The sequence below is a fragment of the Ascaphus truei genome, chromosome 13 (assembly GCF_040206685.1).
Source record: "Ascaphus truei isolate aAscTru1 chromosome 13, aAscTru1.hap1, whole genome shotgun sequence".
NCBI lineage: Eukaryota > Metazoa > Chordata > Amphibia > Anura > Ascaphidae > Ascaphus > Ascaphus truei.
Window position 1 is genome coordinate 36,511,300 of NC_134495.1, and position 15,000 is coordinate 36,526,299.

A 15,000-nucleotide genomic window follows, 5' to 3' on the forward strand; every position below is an offset into this window, starting at 1 on the left:
AAAGCGTTAGGTTAAGGCTCCTTTGGAATAACCTGGATGCTCTAATAATATTTACTGAAACGCATAAGGTTAAGGCTCCTTTGGATAATCCTTATGCTCTAATAATATTTACTATCAGATTACCTATCTCAGCTGTGCTTTCTGCAAACCTAGCAGGGACTGTCAGATCGATTACAGCCACCCCTTCAGCCGACGGAGTTAACCCGGCTGCTCCTCACGCCATCATGGCGAGACTTGGAGGAGACCCGTGGAAGCTGTTGCCCTGGGCTGTATTGGAGTTCCGGTGGCGTTCCTCGTGGAGACCGAGCTGCATGTGACGTACCGCTTCAGCAGAGATAGGATTTTATCCCAAATGCCTGAATTTGCCGCTACATTGTAAGTAGCTGCCGTTCTTGCGCTGTATTCAACAATACAAACATACTTCACCGTATTGGCACCTTCTTTTATTTATAGGTTCCGCACATCACTTGATCCATTTCCTTGACGGACTCCCGTTATTTATGTCCCTTAAGACAGAGGTCCCCAACTCAAGTCCTGAAGGACCGCTAACAGTGCAGGTTTGAAGGATACCCCTGCTAGAGCACAGGTGGCTCAGTCAAAATGATTGGGCCACCTGTGCTAATGAGAGGCTATCCTTAAATCCTGCACTGTTTAGCGGTCCTTGAGGACTGGAGTTGGGGACCTCTGGCTTAAGACATTGTTTTGACATACCTTACCACCTATTTGTCTGTTTTTGCGCCTTTTGCTTTATCCTTTGTATTCCTCGATCGGTTATTGTGTATAACATAAAACACTGACAGCATTTACAGACACATTGTAACATTGGTTTGCTGACTATCTGCACACCTTATTTTTCTCTCTCTCTATAATAATAATAATAATAATAATAATAATAATAATAATAATAATAGCATGTATAGAGCTGCTAGTTTTACGTAGCGCTTTAGAGACATTTTGCAGGCACATGTCCCTGCCCCATGGAGCTTACAATCTATGTTTTTTGTGCCTGAGGCACAGGGAGATAAAGTGACTTGCCCAAGGTCACAAGGAGCCGACACCGGGAATTGAACCACTCCTCCTATATGATAAGTAATTATAATATTATATAATTACTTATAACATTATATAAGTAACACACACACAACCTTTCAAAGCGGAAACGGAGGGATGGGATAACACTCCCAAGGTGGATGAAGCTCTTAGCAGCTACTCAAGAAAAACTACATGGCTGGAGCATCTTTTCGTGAACCCAATGGATAGGCACATGGAGAGTGCTTTAAGAAAGTCGTTGGTGGCAGCGGGGGCTTCCTGCAGACTGACGATAACAACTGCCGCTATTTCCAGACCAATGAAGTTGTGGGTCAGCAACATTGAAACAGCTCTGAAAAAGGGCATCAAGTGAGCATCGTTCGTCAGCACACCTTTGGAGGTCAATCTAGCTACAGATTTCATTGCAGAGGCATCGCTGGATTCCGAAAGACTGGCGAACAGATCATGGCCTTCAGCTAGAAGACACTTGTGGCTACGACCCTGGTTAGCAGACGCAAAGAATAATCCATTTCCAATTCCATTTGAAGTTAAGTTACTCTTCGGGCGAAAACTGGATACAATTATCAAGAAATCATCTGGGGGCAAAAGTATTTTTCTACCCCAAGAGAGAAGAGTAAGAAGATTTGCAGCACCATCTGGGCAAAATGAAAGCATGGCTTTCAGGGGCATGATATTCTACAGACCGGGGAGAAGTCATTCAAGGTGACCGGCATGGAGAGGAGGATAAAGTCATCTTTTTTCGTGCCTCAAAGGGACGTGGATTGTCACATGGATATGCATGAGATAAGGGCAGCCAATCCGGGAATCTTGGCAGGAAGACTCCAATATTTTCAAGAAACACGGGCTCAGTGAGTGCTCAGTTTTAATCGATAAGAGGTTATTTCCTTGAATTTGGGGAAAGCCCAGAGAAATGCCATTTCTGTACTTCAAAGATTCTAAAAACCATAAGAGGCAGCTCGAAGCCTCAAAGTGTAAGAGATCTGTTAAACAACGGGGCTATAAGATCGGCATGTGGAAGCAGAGAGGACGTGGAAAGTATTCAATAATGTTCCTGGTTCAAAAGAAAAACGGCACCTTCAGGGTGTAGAAATGTTTTATGTCATTTAAGAAACTTGGTATGTTTAATGTCTGCCGAGTTGAATAGTATATGGTCTTGCGTTTGGATTTAAAGGTTAGTTAAATAGTTAGGAGTAAAAAATTGGGAGGAGCGCACGAACCGAATGGAGCAGGAAAGGACCCAGAGTCAAAATATGTAAAAAGGGTACTTATTGTGTCATGACACCCATCCAACGCGTTTCGAACGTCACAGCGTTCTTTATCAAGGATAAAATACAATGTGATACCACCTAATACCCTCTTACCTGCACCCAATTCGCGCCAAAACGGCAACGTGGTGACGTCATGACGCAATGCGCAAAGACTTGCGCATGTGAACGCCACCGCGCGGTCGAAGGGCGGAAGTGTCTATGCGGGATAAGAAGAGAGGCTAAAACAAGTGAGGGCAAGATGAATACAGTAGCCTCAATAGGACAAAAAGGGGTCAGAAGACCAGCTCAAGTAAAAATGATAACTAATAGTAAGGATAAATAAAGGACAAAGAAAAAGAAAACACTATAAGGCATATAAGAATCCAAAGAAATATTAAAAGTAGTTTAAATTTAAAAACAAGAAAACATTGATAACTAGTAAATGGAGATGACCAATATGACACAATATATAATAATATTAAATCATATTTATCATATATCATAAATGATATTGGACACTCTCCCCTTGATACACATGTACAAACTTATAAGAATAAATATAAGAACCAAGGACATAATAAATTGGACAATTAATGTCCACTTTTTATCTCACAGTTTAATAAACAGAGTGGGAAGATAAGACATTCCAATGCTTGGATATAATTGTTTTTATCTATGGACCCAGTATTGAATAAATACATTGGTTCAAGTCCCAAGTTTGTGTATCGTAGGGCGAGAACTGTTGGTTCATATATCTCCCCAAGTGACAGAACTATCCCTAGAACTAGCAATTCCTCTTTTATCACCAGGGGTTCTTTCAAATGCGGTTCTTGTAGTGTTTGCAAACACATGAAACCTTCTCATTTCTTTCAGGACAGTTTACCACATCCGCATGATAACCAAGTGGGCAATCACATAAAAAAATTCTACATTAACAGCTTTATAAACTGTAAAAGTCAATTCGTGGTATACCTCATAACATGTGGTTGTGGTAAAAGATATGTGGGGACACGATCAGAGCTCTTAAAGTCAGGATATTAGAGCATTTAAGACTTATAAGATTGAATGATACTAATCATCCAGTATCCAAATACTTCTCCGAATGTAGACAGGGAGCCATTGGGAACTTTTCATTTTTGGGCATAGAATTAGTTCATAACAGACCTAGAGGAGGTGACCGTATCAATTTATTAAACCGTAGGGAAGCGTATTGGATTTTTATTCTTAGAACGCGCTTCCCTATGGGTTTAAATATTGAATGGCAATTAGCCCATTTCTTGTAGGTTTAGTTCATTGTTGAACCAAGGAATTCTTATTCATAAAATATGTTTCTGGAATTTCAATATATATTTTTCCTGTTTTCTTTTTTTCTGTGTTTCTTTTATATATTATGTTTTAAGTCCACATATTACTATCTGACATCTTAATTGGTTATATTTTTGATGATTTAATATTATTATATATTGTGTCATATTGGTCATCTCCATTTACTAGTTATCAATGTTTTCTTGTTTTTAAATTTAAACTACTTTTAATATTTCTTTGGATTCTTATATGCCTTATAGTGTTTTCTTTTTCTTTGTCCTTTATTTATCCTTACTATTAGTTATCATTTTTACTTGAGCTGGTCTTCGGACCCCTTTTTGTCCTATTGAGGCTACTGTATTCATCTTGCCATCACTTGTTTTAGCCTCTCTTCTTATCCTGCATAGACACTTCCGCCCTCCGACCGCGCGGTGGCGTTCGCATGCGCAAGTCTTTGCGCATTGCGTCATGACGTCATCACGTTGCCGTTTTGGCGCGAATTGGGTGCAGGTAAGAGGGTATTAGGTGGTATCACATTGTATTTTATCCTTGATAAAGAACGCTGTGACGTTTGAAACGCGTTGGATGGGTCTCATGACACATTAAAGTACCCTTTTTACATATTTTGATTCTGAGTCCTTTCCTGCTCCATTCGGTTCGTGCGCTCCTCCCAATTTTTTACTCCTGCATACCAGCATTGGGAGCTGCACAGCCAGCCACACCAAGGAACGTGAGTACTTTTGCTAACTTAGGGGAACCTACCATTGAGATTGATCGTGGGTGGGCTTGTACTACCCACTACCTGTCTTCAGGAGGACTGTACCCATTATTGTTGTTGCATTATCACTAGTCTATATTTGTGATTACGGATTTCCTTTGGATGGTGGTTCTGGCATTATATCATCATTGGCCTGGCATTTGAGCGCCTTTGCCATTTCTCCATCTAGTTAAATAGTTAGTAAGACAATACAATAGAGAGGTCTTAAAAGATAAGGAGCATAGGATTAACTATAGTTACTTAGTGACAGAACAAAAAGGTTCTTTTAAATCAAAGTAAATGAAGAAACTGTTCTAAAGTTAATTATTGACTAAGAACATTTTGGCTGACAGTGAAAGAAACAGGTATTGCTCAAATCTATAAAGATTGCATTTGAGTATATAGAATTCAGAATCATTTACCACCCAAGCTAAGAACAACTAAGCTAAAGACTCCACTCTATAACTAAATTCTATATGCCTGAATAAGGCACCTGGCCCCGATGGCATACATCCAAGAGTTCTCAAGGAGTTAAGCTCAGTAATAGCCAAACCATTATATTTAATATTCAAGGACTCCATTTCTACAGGCTCAGTACCACAAGATTGGCGTAAAGCCACTTGTTTATTAATGACCTTGAGGTTGGGATCGAGAGCAAAGTCTCCATATTTGCTCATGATACTAAATTGTGTAAGGTAATAGAATCAGAGCAGGATGTAATTTATCTTCAGAAGGACTTGGAGAGACTGGAAACATGGGCAGGTAAATGGCAAATGAGGTTTAATACAGATAAATGTAAGGTTATGCATTTGGGATGCGAGAATAAAAAGGCGACTTACAAATTAAATGGAGATATATTGGGGGAATCCTTGATGGAGGATTTAGGAGTGCTTCTAGACAGCAGGCTTAGCAATAGTGCCCAAAGTCATGCAGTAGCTGCAAAGGCAAACAAGATCTTATCTTGCATCAAACGGGCAATGGATGAAAGGGAAGTAAACATAATTATGCCCCTTTACAAAGCATTAGTAAGACTACACCTTGAATATGGAGTACAATTTTGGGCACCAATCTGAAAAAAAAAACATTATGGAACTAGAGAGAGTGCACAGAAGAGCCACCAAATTAATAAAGGGGATGGACAATCTAACTTATGAGGGGAGGCTAGATAAATTAGATTTATTTACATTAGAAAAGAGGCGTCTAAGAGGGGATATGATAACTATATACAAATATATTTGGGGACAATACAAGGAGCTTTCAAAAGAACTATTCATCCCACAGGCAGTACAAAGGACTCGGGGCCTTCCCTTAAGGTTGGAGGAAAGGAGATTTCACCAGCAACAAAGGAAAGGGTCCTTTACAATAAGGGGCAGTTAAAATATGAAATTCATTACCCATGGAGACTGTGATGGCAGATACAATAGATTTGTTCAAAAAAAGGTTGGACGTCTTTTTAGATGGGAAAGGTATACAGGGATATACCAAAAAAGTATACATGGGAAGGATGTTGATCCAGGGATTAATCAGATTGCCAATTCTTGGAGTCAGGAAGGAATTTATTTTTCCCCTTATGAGATATCATTGGATGATATGACTCTGTGGGGTTTTGTTTGCCTTCCTCTGGATCAATAAGTAAGTATAGATATAGGATAAAGTATCTGTTGTCTAAATTTAGCATAGGTTGAACTTGATGGACCTATGTCTTTTTTCAACCTCATCTACTATGTAACTATGTAACTGACTGAAATGATGCTGTAAAATACGTTTTCTATCGTCTCTGAATAAATTGAGAAAAGAACTGGACCATGGACTATTTTATATATATATATATTGAAAGGTGGGACATTTATTTGCACCCATCTAATGAGTAAATGTTCATGGTGGACCTACAAAGGTCCAACACATTTCTCAGAATTCAGAAGCTCAGGATGGAATCACTGAGCTTATCCATTGCCGCAGTAGATCCTAGAGATTGGATGGAATCACTGAGCTTGCTGATTGCTGCAGTAGATCCCGGAGATTGGAAAGTGTCCGTAGATCTAAAGGACACCTATCTCCATATACCTATAGCAAGGACACACCAAAAATACCTACATTTTGTGTGGGTCAAAACCATTACCAATTTGCGGCATTACCTTTTGGTCTGGCGACTTCACCAAGAGTTTTTGCGAAGGTCCCGACAACCTTGATTGCAGAAGTGAGAAGTAAGACCCCACCTTGAATATGGAGTAGTTTGGGGCAGCACTCCATAGAATGGAGGTAGAAAAAGTGCAGAGCAGAGCCACCAAATTATCCATCCCCTTTATTAATCTGATTTATGAGAAGGGGCTAGCTAAATTAGATTTGTTACAAAAGAGGCATCTAAGAGGGGATATGATAACTATATACTTTACAAATATATATTCAGGAACAATAGAACTATTCATCCCAAGGGCAGTACAAACGAAACAGGATCATCCCATAAGGAGATTTCACCAGCAACAAAAGAAAGAGTTCTTTACAGTAATGGGTTACACTTTGGATTTCATTACCCATTGAGACTGTGATGGCAGATACAATAGATATCTTCAAAAAAAGATTGGACGTCTTTTTAGAAAGGAAAGTTATACAGTAAAAAGATATATGTCTGTGCTGCCCAGTTCTTGATCCAGGAAGGGTAAGAGACAGAATGAGTCGATAGAGCTGTAAATCCCACGCGCTGGGATCAGCTATTTCTCAGTAATGACCTTCCCCTTCCGGGTTCGTGAGTCCCGTATGTTTACAGTCTGGCGTGTCTCACTTCCAATTCTTCCGATCTTTAACTTGCAAATGGCAGCTTCACAGGACAACAGAAAATACTCTATACCACAACGCGTTTCACACACGTGCTTCGTCGGGCGTATTTAGGATAATAAAAATGGTTTTAAGATACTAGTAATAGTCAATAAGTCTGCAATAAGGGAGGTTGTCATAACAGAGACTGATAGTAGGAGTAGACATCTCACAAGGATGTCAGAGAGAAAAATATAGGGAAACATTGTTCTACATGTTTGTCTAAGAGATAACAGCTAAAGACGAAAACATGTTTTCCTGCTGTCTATTAATATTAATTGCTATGTATAGTCTGGTTGATCGTGAGAAAGAGGAGTAACTGCCACGTATAGCTGGTTATAAGAAAAAGGGTATAAAGGTTTTGCTCAGACATATAGAGAACAGAACTAAAAAAATACCATCATGCGGATTAGTTCTACACTCTGAACCTGGACCGAACCTGTAATATGCTGTCTCTGAAGAATAAACAATTGGAACAAAAATTGCTGCCTCAATCTTGAAGGATCTAAAGGACCATCTTCACCAATACTCCAGCAAACATATTGGAATTAAAGGCTATGATGCAGACATTTATTCAGAAAAGAGTGGAAGTTGGGGCAATAATTCCATTCTGGCCTCGCAAGACTTGGCTCCCACTACTAGTCAACATGCTAAAGGTCAGCCACGGCGCTTACAAATATCACCGGACCTTCTATTTCAAGGCCAGACTCAACATCCCAGGCCGGAGAGATGGTGTTGGACGGTTTGGCAATGGAGTGCAGCATGTCTCAGAGAAAAGGATTCTCACAAGGTCATGAAAACCCCGATGGCAGCAAGAAAAGAAAAAAACACAAATGAAGTCTGTAAGACTGCAGAATCACTTCTGCCTGTGATGAAGCCAGTCCAAGTTTGTTTTCTCAGATACACCCGTATCATCTATTATAGAATTCCTGCAGGCAGGTTTAAGAAAAGGATTCAGTATCAACACTAAGTGCAAGCAATGGCTCTGTCAACACCATTGGACAGTCAATTGGCTTTAATGGATCTAGTCGTGTGCAAAATGAAACCGCAGTTCCGAAATCCTGTGCAGCCGTGTGACTTACCATTCATCTTTAGATGCATTGACAAAGATCCCGTTCGAACCTCTTTTGCCGTCTTCAGATGTAGACCTTGCCCTAAAAGCAGTGCTTCTGGTAGCAGCTACTTCCACACGAAGAATTAGCGAGCTACAGACGGTATCAATTAAAGAAACTTTCTTAATTTTCCACCTGGACAAAGTGATTGAGTCCAGTACAGGTAGTCCTCACTTTTCCGACACGTGTCCCGCAAACCTGCGTCGGAAGCGGGACAGACGGAAAGCGGGACCCATGTTAACCGGCGGCAGTTTCCGTCAGATGCGTGAAAACCACACTGGATAGTGAGTTTTTGTACTGCATTATGCGCCGTCGGAAAACGCATCCGACGGAAAGAGAAACGTCGGAAAACGAGGACTACCTGTACATTAATTTAATCCTAAAGTAATCCGTTTTTCCTCTCAACCAGGAGATCATACTGCCTTTGCTTTGTCCAAATCCAGCTGGGGACAAGGCGAAAGCGCTGCACACATTGGACGCAGTGAGATGTGTGAAGCAAGATCTTTTTAGATCAAAGTCATTAAAAAAGTCAGATCAACTCTTCGTTCTTCCGGCAGGAACAAAAAAGGGACAACTGGCATCCAAAGCAACCATAGGTCACTGGATAATATGGGGTATTAGCAAGGCAGGCTCCAGAAGGTCTGAGAACGCATTCTACCAGATTGATGGCAGCATCAAGGGCGGCAAAAGCTCCGGCATAACCCAGAGTTGTGCAGGGCAGCAGCCTAATCCTAAATCACCATGTTGATCAAATATTATTTACACGTTGCAGCATCAACAGATGCACGTTTTCAAACGCAGTCTGCTGTGGCTATGAAGAAAATACACAGATTCCCAACAAGCTCTTTGAAACCCTAAACCAATACCACACATATATATATATATATATATATATATATATACATATAAGTGCCAAAAGGAGTGCTAGTGGGTGTGGCTTAATGTATACAACAAAAAACAGAAATGCCCAAAGCTACTTCCAATGTGACAAAAATACACAGTGCAATACCTATATATCTCTTGTAAAAAGGGGTATTTAGTTTAACCCTTTGGTCAAAGGGTCTTAAGCCTGCTGCCACTTACAAGGCATGACCGTAGCAGGGCCTAACACTCTAAAATTCTTATTTACCTGTATAATTACAGGAAGAATGATCACATTGGATCTGTCGTAACCTGGCAAAATCAAACTGACCTGCCAACTTGAAAAGTGGGGTGGGGCAAGTTTAAACCTTGGAGGGGGAGGGGCCACTACCCTCCCATAAGCAGCTGAGACCAGCTGCACACAGGTGACAAAATGCAGATTCCCAACAAGCTTTGGCCAAAGGGTTAAACTAAATGACCCTTTTTACAAGTATAGGTATTGCACTGTGTATTTTTGTCACATTGGAAGTAGCTTTGGGCATTTCTGTTTTTTGGTGGCTATGAAGAATCATGTTTTGCAGTATGTATGGCTTACAGTAGATTTCTTTCCCTCCCTTTATTCTAATAGTGCTTGTTCTCTTCCCATTGGTGACCACCACCACGGGACAACCAGGAAAAGGGATATCCTACTTACCGTCATTTTCATGATAGTCTCCATGTGCACCAATCCCCTCCCTTGATTAGGGATGGGGGGGGGGGGATTATATTAATGTTGTAAGATTATATTTTTCAGCTTTGACACTACAATACTACCTGGTAAGGAGAGGTGTGGCTAATTATAGGACCTATTACAGGTACTTTTTCTGTTATATCTCAGCTAGAGGGTTGGCCTTAACACATTGGTGCGCACTGCCATTGACACTATCCGGGAAATGAAAATTACAGGAAGTACGATATCAATTTCCACACGTAGTTATATGGAAGTGTGAGTTGTATATATTGAGTTGGTATAGCACTCACCAATTTGATTCTTCTTTGTTGCTGGTCCCAACAGAGACAGTGGCAGAGACCCCTTCTTTGCCGAGAACGCTGTCGCAATTTATGAATTTAAGATTTTCTTCTCTGCACACAGATTTACTAATCAGGAATTAATTTAAGAATTCATAGTTTGTTCTAGCACAGGAAAAAAGCTGGCAACGATGTTTCAGGGGTGCTCCCCCTCATCAGGTGAAATCTAATGAAACTGACCACCCCTAAAACTTTGTGCGAGCTTTTCACCGTCTGCTAGCATAAATGATGAATTCTTACATTGATTCCTGATTAATATGTTTGTGGGCGGGGGAGAAAACTCTAGATATATAAATTTGGGGTGTATATACAGTGGTGTGCAGAAGTATTCACCCCCTACAAATAATGTCACAAGTTGTTGAATTATAAATAATGTATGCACCATTTTTCAAACAACTAACGTTTTTTTATTCAAATCTACAAAGTTGTAATGGTTAAACTGAACACTTATATGAGGAGGAGGTTAAATGTCAGAAAGGAACTGTACAAAATGAAATGTACTGGTTGCATGAGTAATCAGCCCCTTAAGTCAGTACTTGGTAGAAGCCCCTTTTGCAGCAATAACTGCTAGGAGTCTTTCTGGGTAGGTCTCTACTAACTTTGCACAGTAGGATGGTGGAATCTTTGCCCATTCTTCATGGGAAAACGTATCCAGTTCTGATAAGTTTTTTGGGAATCGTTGATGGACGGCAATCTTCAAGTCTCGCCATAAATGTTCCATTGGATTCAGGTCAGGACTTTGACTGGGCCACTCTAGAACATCAATGCTTTTCTCGTTCAACCACTCCAATGTGGCTTTGTGTTTCGGGTCATTGTCCTGCAGAAATGTGAATTTCCTCCCCAGTTTCAGAGTCTCGGCTGACTCAAACAGGTTTTCCTCAAGGATTTGCCTGTATTTTTCACCATCCATTCTCCCCTCTATCCGGACAAGGTTCCCTGTCCCTAATGAAGAGAAGCATCCCCATAACATGATGTTGCCACCACCATGCTTGACAGCTGGGATGGTGCCGACTGGGTGATATTCAATTGTTGTCTTGTCTGACCACAAAACCTTTTCCCACATGTCTGCAGTATCATCTATATGCTTTTCCGCAAACTCCATACGTGATTTAAGATGAGTCTTGTTGAGTAATGGCATCTTTCTTGCCACCCGACCATACAGGCCAGCTTTGTTTAGGGACCGACTTATTGTTGATGTGTGAACACTGACTCCCATCTCAAACACAGAACTTTGCAGATCTCTCAAGGTCATTGTTGGCTTCAGAGTGGCATCCCGAACCAATTTCCTGCTTGTCTGGTTGCTCAGTTTGGGAGGGCGACCTGATCTGGGTAGTGTCTGGGTGGTATGATGCATCTTCCACTTCTTAATGATGGACTTTACTGTGCTGAGAGGGATAACCAGTGCCTTTGAAATAGTCTTGTATCCTTCGCCTACTCTGTGCCTCTCTACCACTTTATCCTTGTCTTGTTTCGGAAGCTCCATCGTCTTCATTATTGCTTTGTTGGATCACTATGTGCGTTTCAGCTTGAAAGTCTTTATATACCTGAGGGAAATGATCTACAAGTTAACCCACTTTGATTAAACACAGGGTCAAACCATTTCACCGATGTTGTGACCTTACAATTCATTTGCACCTGAACTGATTTAGGCCTGCAGCAGGAAAGGGGTTGAATACTTATGCAACCAAGATGAATCTATATGCCTTCTCTAACTTTATCCCTTTGGAGAAGTTTTTGTAGATTCTACTTGTAAAGTCTAATTTTAAAGTATCATCGAGAACACTCAGGTGCCAACGTGTGAGAAATGTGCAGGGGATGAATACTTCAGCAAACCAGTATAAAAAAAATAATAATTTAAAAAAACACATACTCATACATACATACTGCAGTTGTCGCGTGTGTGTATCTATATATATATCACACACACCCCACCGTGTGTGCGTATACATTGTGGGTGCGTGGGTGTGTACACACATATATAATGAGGTGTATATACTATGGTGTGCAGAAGTATTCACCCCCACCAATAATGTCACAAGTTGAATTACAAATAATGTATGCAATTTTTCAAACAAACTTTTTTTATTTAAAGCTACAAAGCTGTAGTGGTTAGACTGAACATGTATATGAGAAGGTTAAAGATCAGCAAAGAAAATGTACAAAATGAAATGTACTGGTTGCATGAGTATTCAGCCCCTTTAGTCAGTACTTGGTAGAACTCCCTTTTGCAGCAATTTCTGTTATGAGTCTGTCTGGAGATAGTCGATGGACTGCAATCTTCAAGTCTCCTTATAAATGTTCGATTGAGTTCAAGTCAGGACTTTGGGCCACTCAAGAACATTTATGCTCTTCTTGTTGAACCCCTTCAGTGTGGCTTCGGCTTTGTGCTTCGGGTCATTGTCCTGCTGAAAACTAGAAATATTCTCACCAATATTTCCATTTCTTCAAATCCTCCATGGCAGCCATAATCAATGGGATATAGCTCCTCTTCTTAGCTGGGGTAGGACTACAAAGTTCTGACACGGGTATAAAGGAGGTGCCAGTTATCGTTAAGCTAAGCTCCTAAAATGGAACAAAATAACTATAGACAGTAAATACATTCGAACTACTATGTCATAATGATGATAATAGTAATAATACGGGAAGGAAGTTGGCTTGCCAGGGAGGATTTGAAGAAATGAAAACATCGGTGAGTATATTTCTAGTTTTCTTCTACATCATCTATGGCAGCCATAACTAATGGGATGTACCAAAGCAAGTAGTTTGCTAGGGTGGGTCCATTCATGGTAGTTAAAGGAATTACAGCTTGTACAACCTTCCTCCCAAATCTCGCATCGGCCAAAGCCAGCAGATCTAATCTGTAATGTTTTGAGAAGGTATGCAACGATGACCATGCTGCCACCGTACAAATATCTTGTAAGCCTTTTCTGCCCAAGAAGTGGCCAGAACTAGTTGAATGAGCTTTAATGGTTTGAGGTGGAACTTTGTCCAGAGAAGTGCAAGCTTCGCCGATAGCGGCTGTGATCCATCTTGGGATGGTTGCGGCAGAGGCAGTTTGCACTTTTCTAGGACCCTGGAAAAGTACGAACAGTCGGAGTTTTTCTGAACTTGGCTATCTTCTGGACATTATGTCAAGGCTCTAACCACATCTAAGTTATGCAACCGTTTCTCCTTTTCGTTCAAAGGGGAGGGCAAAAGGAAGAGACAACAATATCCTGATTCATTGTGAATTCGGATACCACTTTGGCACGGAATTGAAGAACCATCCTCATCACAATGATGTCGTGATGTATTTGGAAGTATGGTTCTTCGCATGAGGAGTGCTGTAACACTGCCTTGTGTGAGAGTGTTTTAATTGATAGGTCCTTCAAAAGGCTGTAGAGGTGAACGCCTCTAAGACCAGATTGAGATCCCATGCATGCAAGTTTTAATCCGTGGTTTGATTCCGATGGTTTCTTTGATGAATCTGGCGACCATCGGATTGAGAGCAATAAGCTTATTGAGAGGGCAACCTAATGCTGGTACGTGTACCTTCAATTGGGCAGGTTTTAGCCCCTTTTTAAATCCCAGTTGTAAGAACTGAAGGATCTGAGGAAGTGTTGCTCAAAGTGGAGTAATGTCCTCGTGATGACACCAGTTAAAGAATAGCTTCCATATTTTGTAGTATGTAGCTGAGGTGACCGCTTTTCTGGCGTGAAGCAAGGTATCAATTACTTGGTCTGAGTAGTACAATGCTTCTTAGATGTCTCTTCTAAATCTCCATGTAAGCAACTGAAAGAAAGCAAGATAGGGATGGAGTATCGACCCTTGCGTAGGCAGGGCAGGAAATAGGAGGGAGCCGCCATGGGGTGTCTAAGGAAAGGTTCACTAGGTCTGCGAACCATGCCAGTCTGGGCCAGTGAGGCGCTATCAACATAGCATCTGCCTTGTCTCTCCGGATTTTGGCAATAAGCATCAGGAGTAACATAGTGGGAGGGAACACGCATGAGAGGGAATGTCCATGTGACTGACATGGCGTCTCAAACAGTGGCTTCGGGATCCTGCCACCTGGAGCCGAAGTAAGCCATGTTCTTCTTTGTTCTGGAATCCATTAAGTCTATTGATGGGTGACCCAATTGCTGTGCTATGTCCATGAATATTTGTGGACACAACTCCCATTCTCCAGCTAGGACAGTCTACTGAAGAAATCTGCCTTTATATTTTGGTCTTCTGAAATTTAAGTCTCTGAAAAAAATGGAGCAGTGCTTCTTCAGTCCATCTCAGAATGTTTGAGACCTCTCTGAGGGCTTGTACACTGTGTGCCCCCTTGTTGGTTGATAAAAGCTACTGCTGAGACATTGTCCGACAAAACTGAGTGAAAGGTTAATTAGGACTGAACTCATTCTTTGAATTGAGCGGAATACTGCTTGTATTTCTCGGATGTTGATGGGTAACTTGGTCTATGTTGGTGACCATCGACCTTGAACCAATGTGTTGTTCCAGAAGGCCCCCATCATTGCTAGAATGGCATTGGTGGTAAATATATTCCATGTATGTGGAATCATGGACCTTCCTTTGTGAGTCTCCAACATAAACGGTCTTGTAGATGCCAACAGTGGAATTCTGTCTCGCGGTGTTGGAAACTTGGTCCTGCCACGTTGAATAAAGTTGACCTGTAGCCATCCAAGACCGAGCTTAGAAGGGATGTAAAGGTGCAGAAAACTGTAGCCGAGATGGACGTTTTTTTGTTTTTTTAAAGAAGACTATCCGATAAGGTTGACCACTTTTACTGGGGGTAAGGAAATGATTA

At 41.0% G+C, this 15,000-nt stretch overlaps 1 protein-coding gene across 1 annotated transcript in view; it reads right to left on the bottom strand.

Moving 5' to 3' along the window:
• The window catches only part of RBM23 (RNA binding motif protein 23), a 65,142-nt gene that overhangs the window by 46,917 nt on the left and 3,225 nt on the right, over positions 1–15,000 (bottom strand). The gene's annotated exons all lie outside the window — the stretch shown is intronic.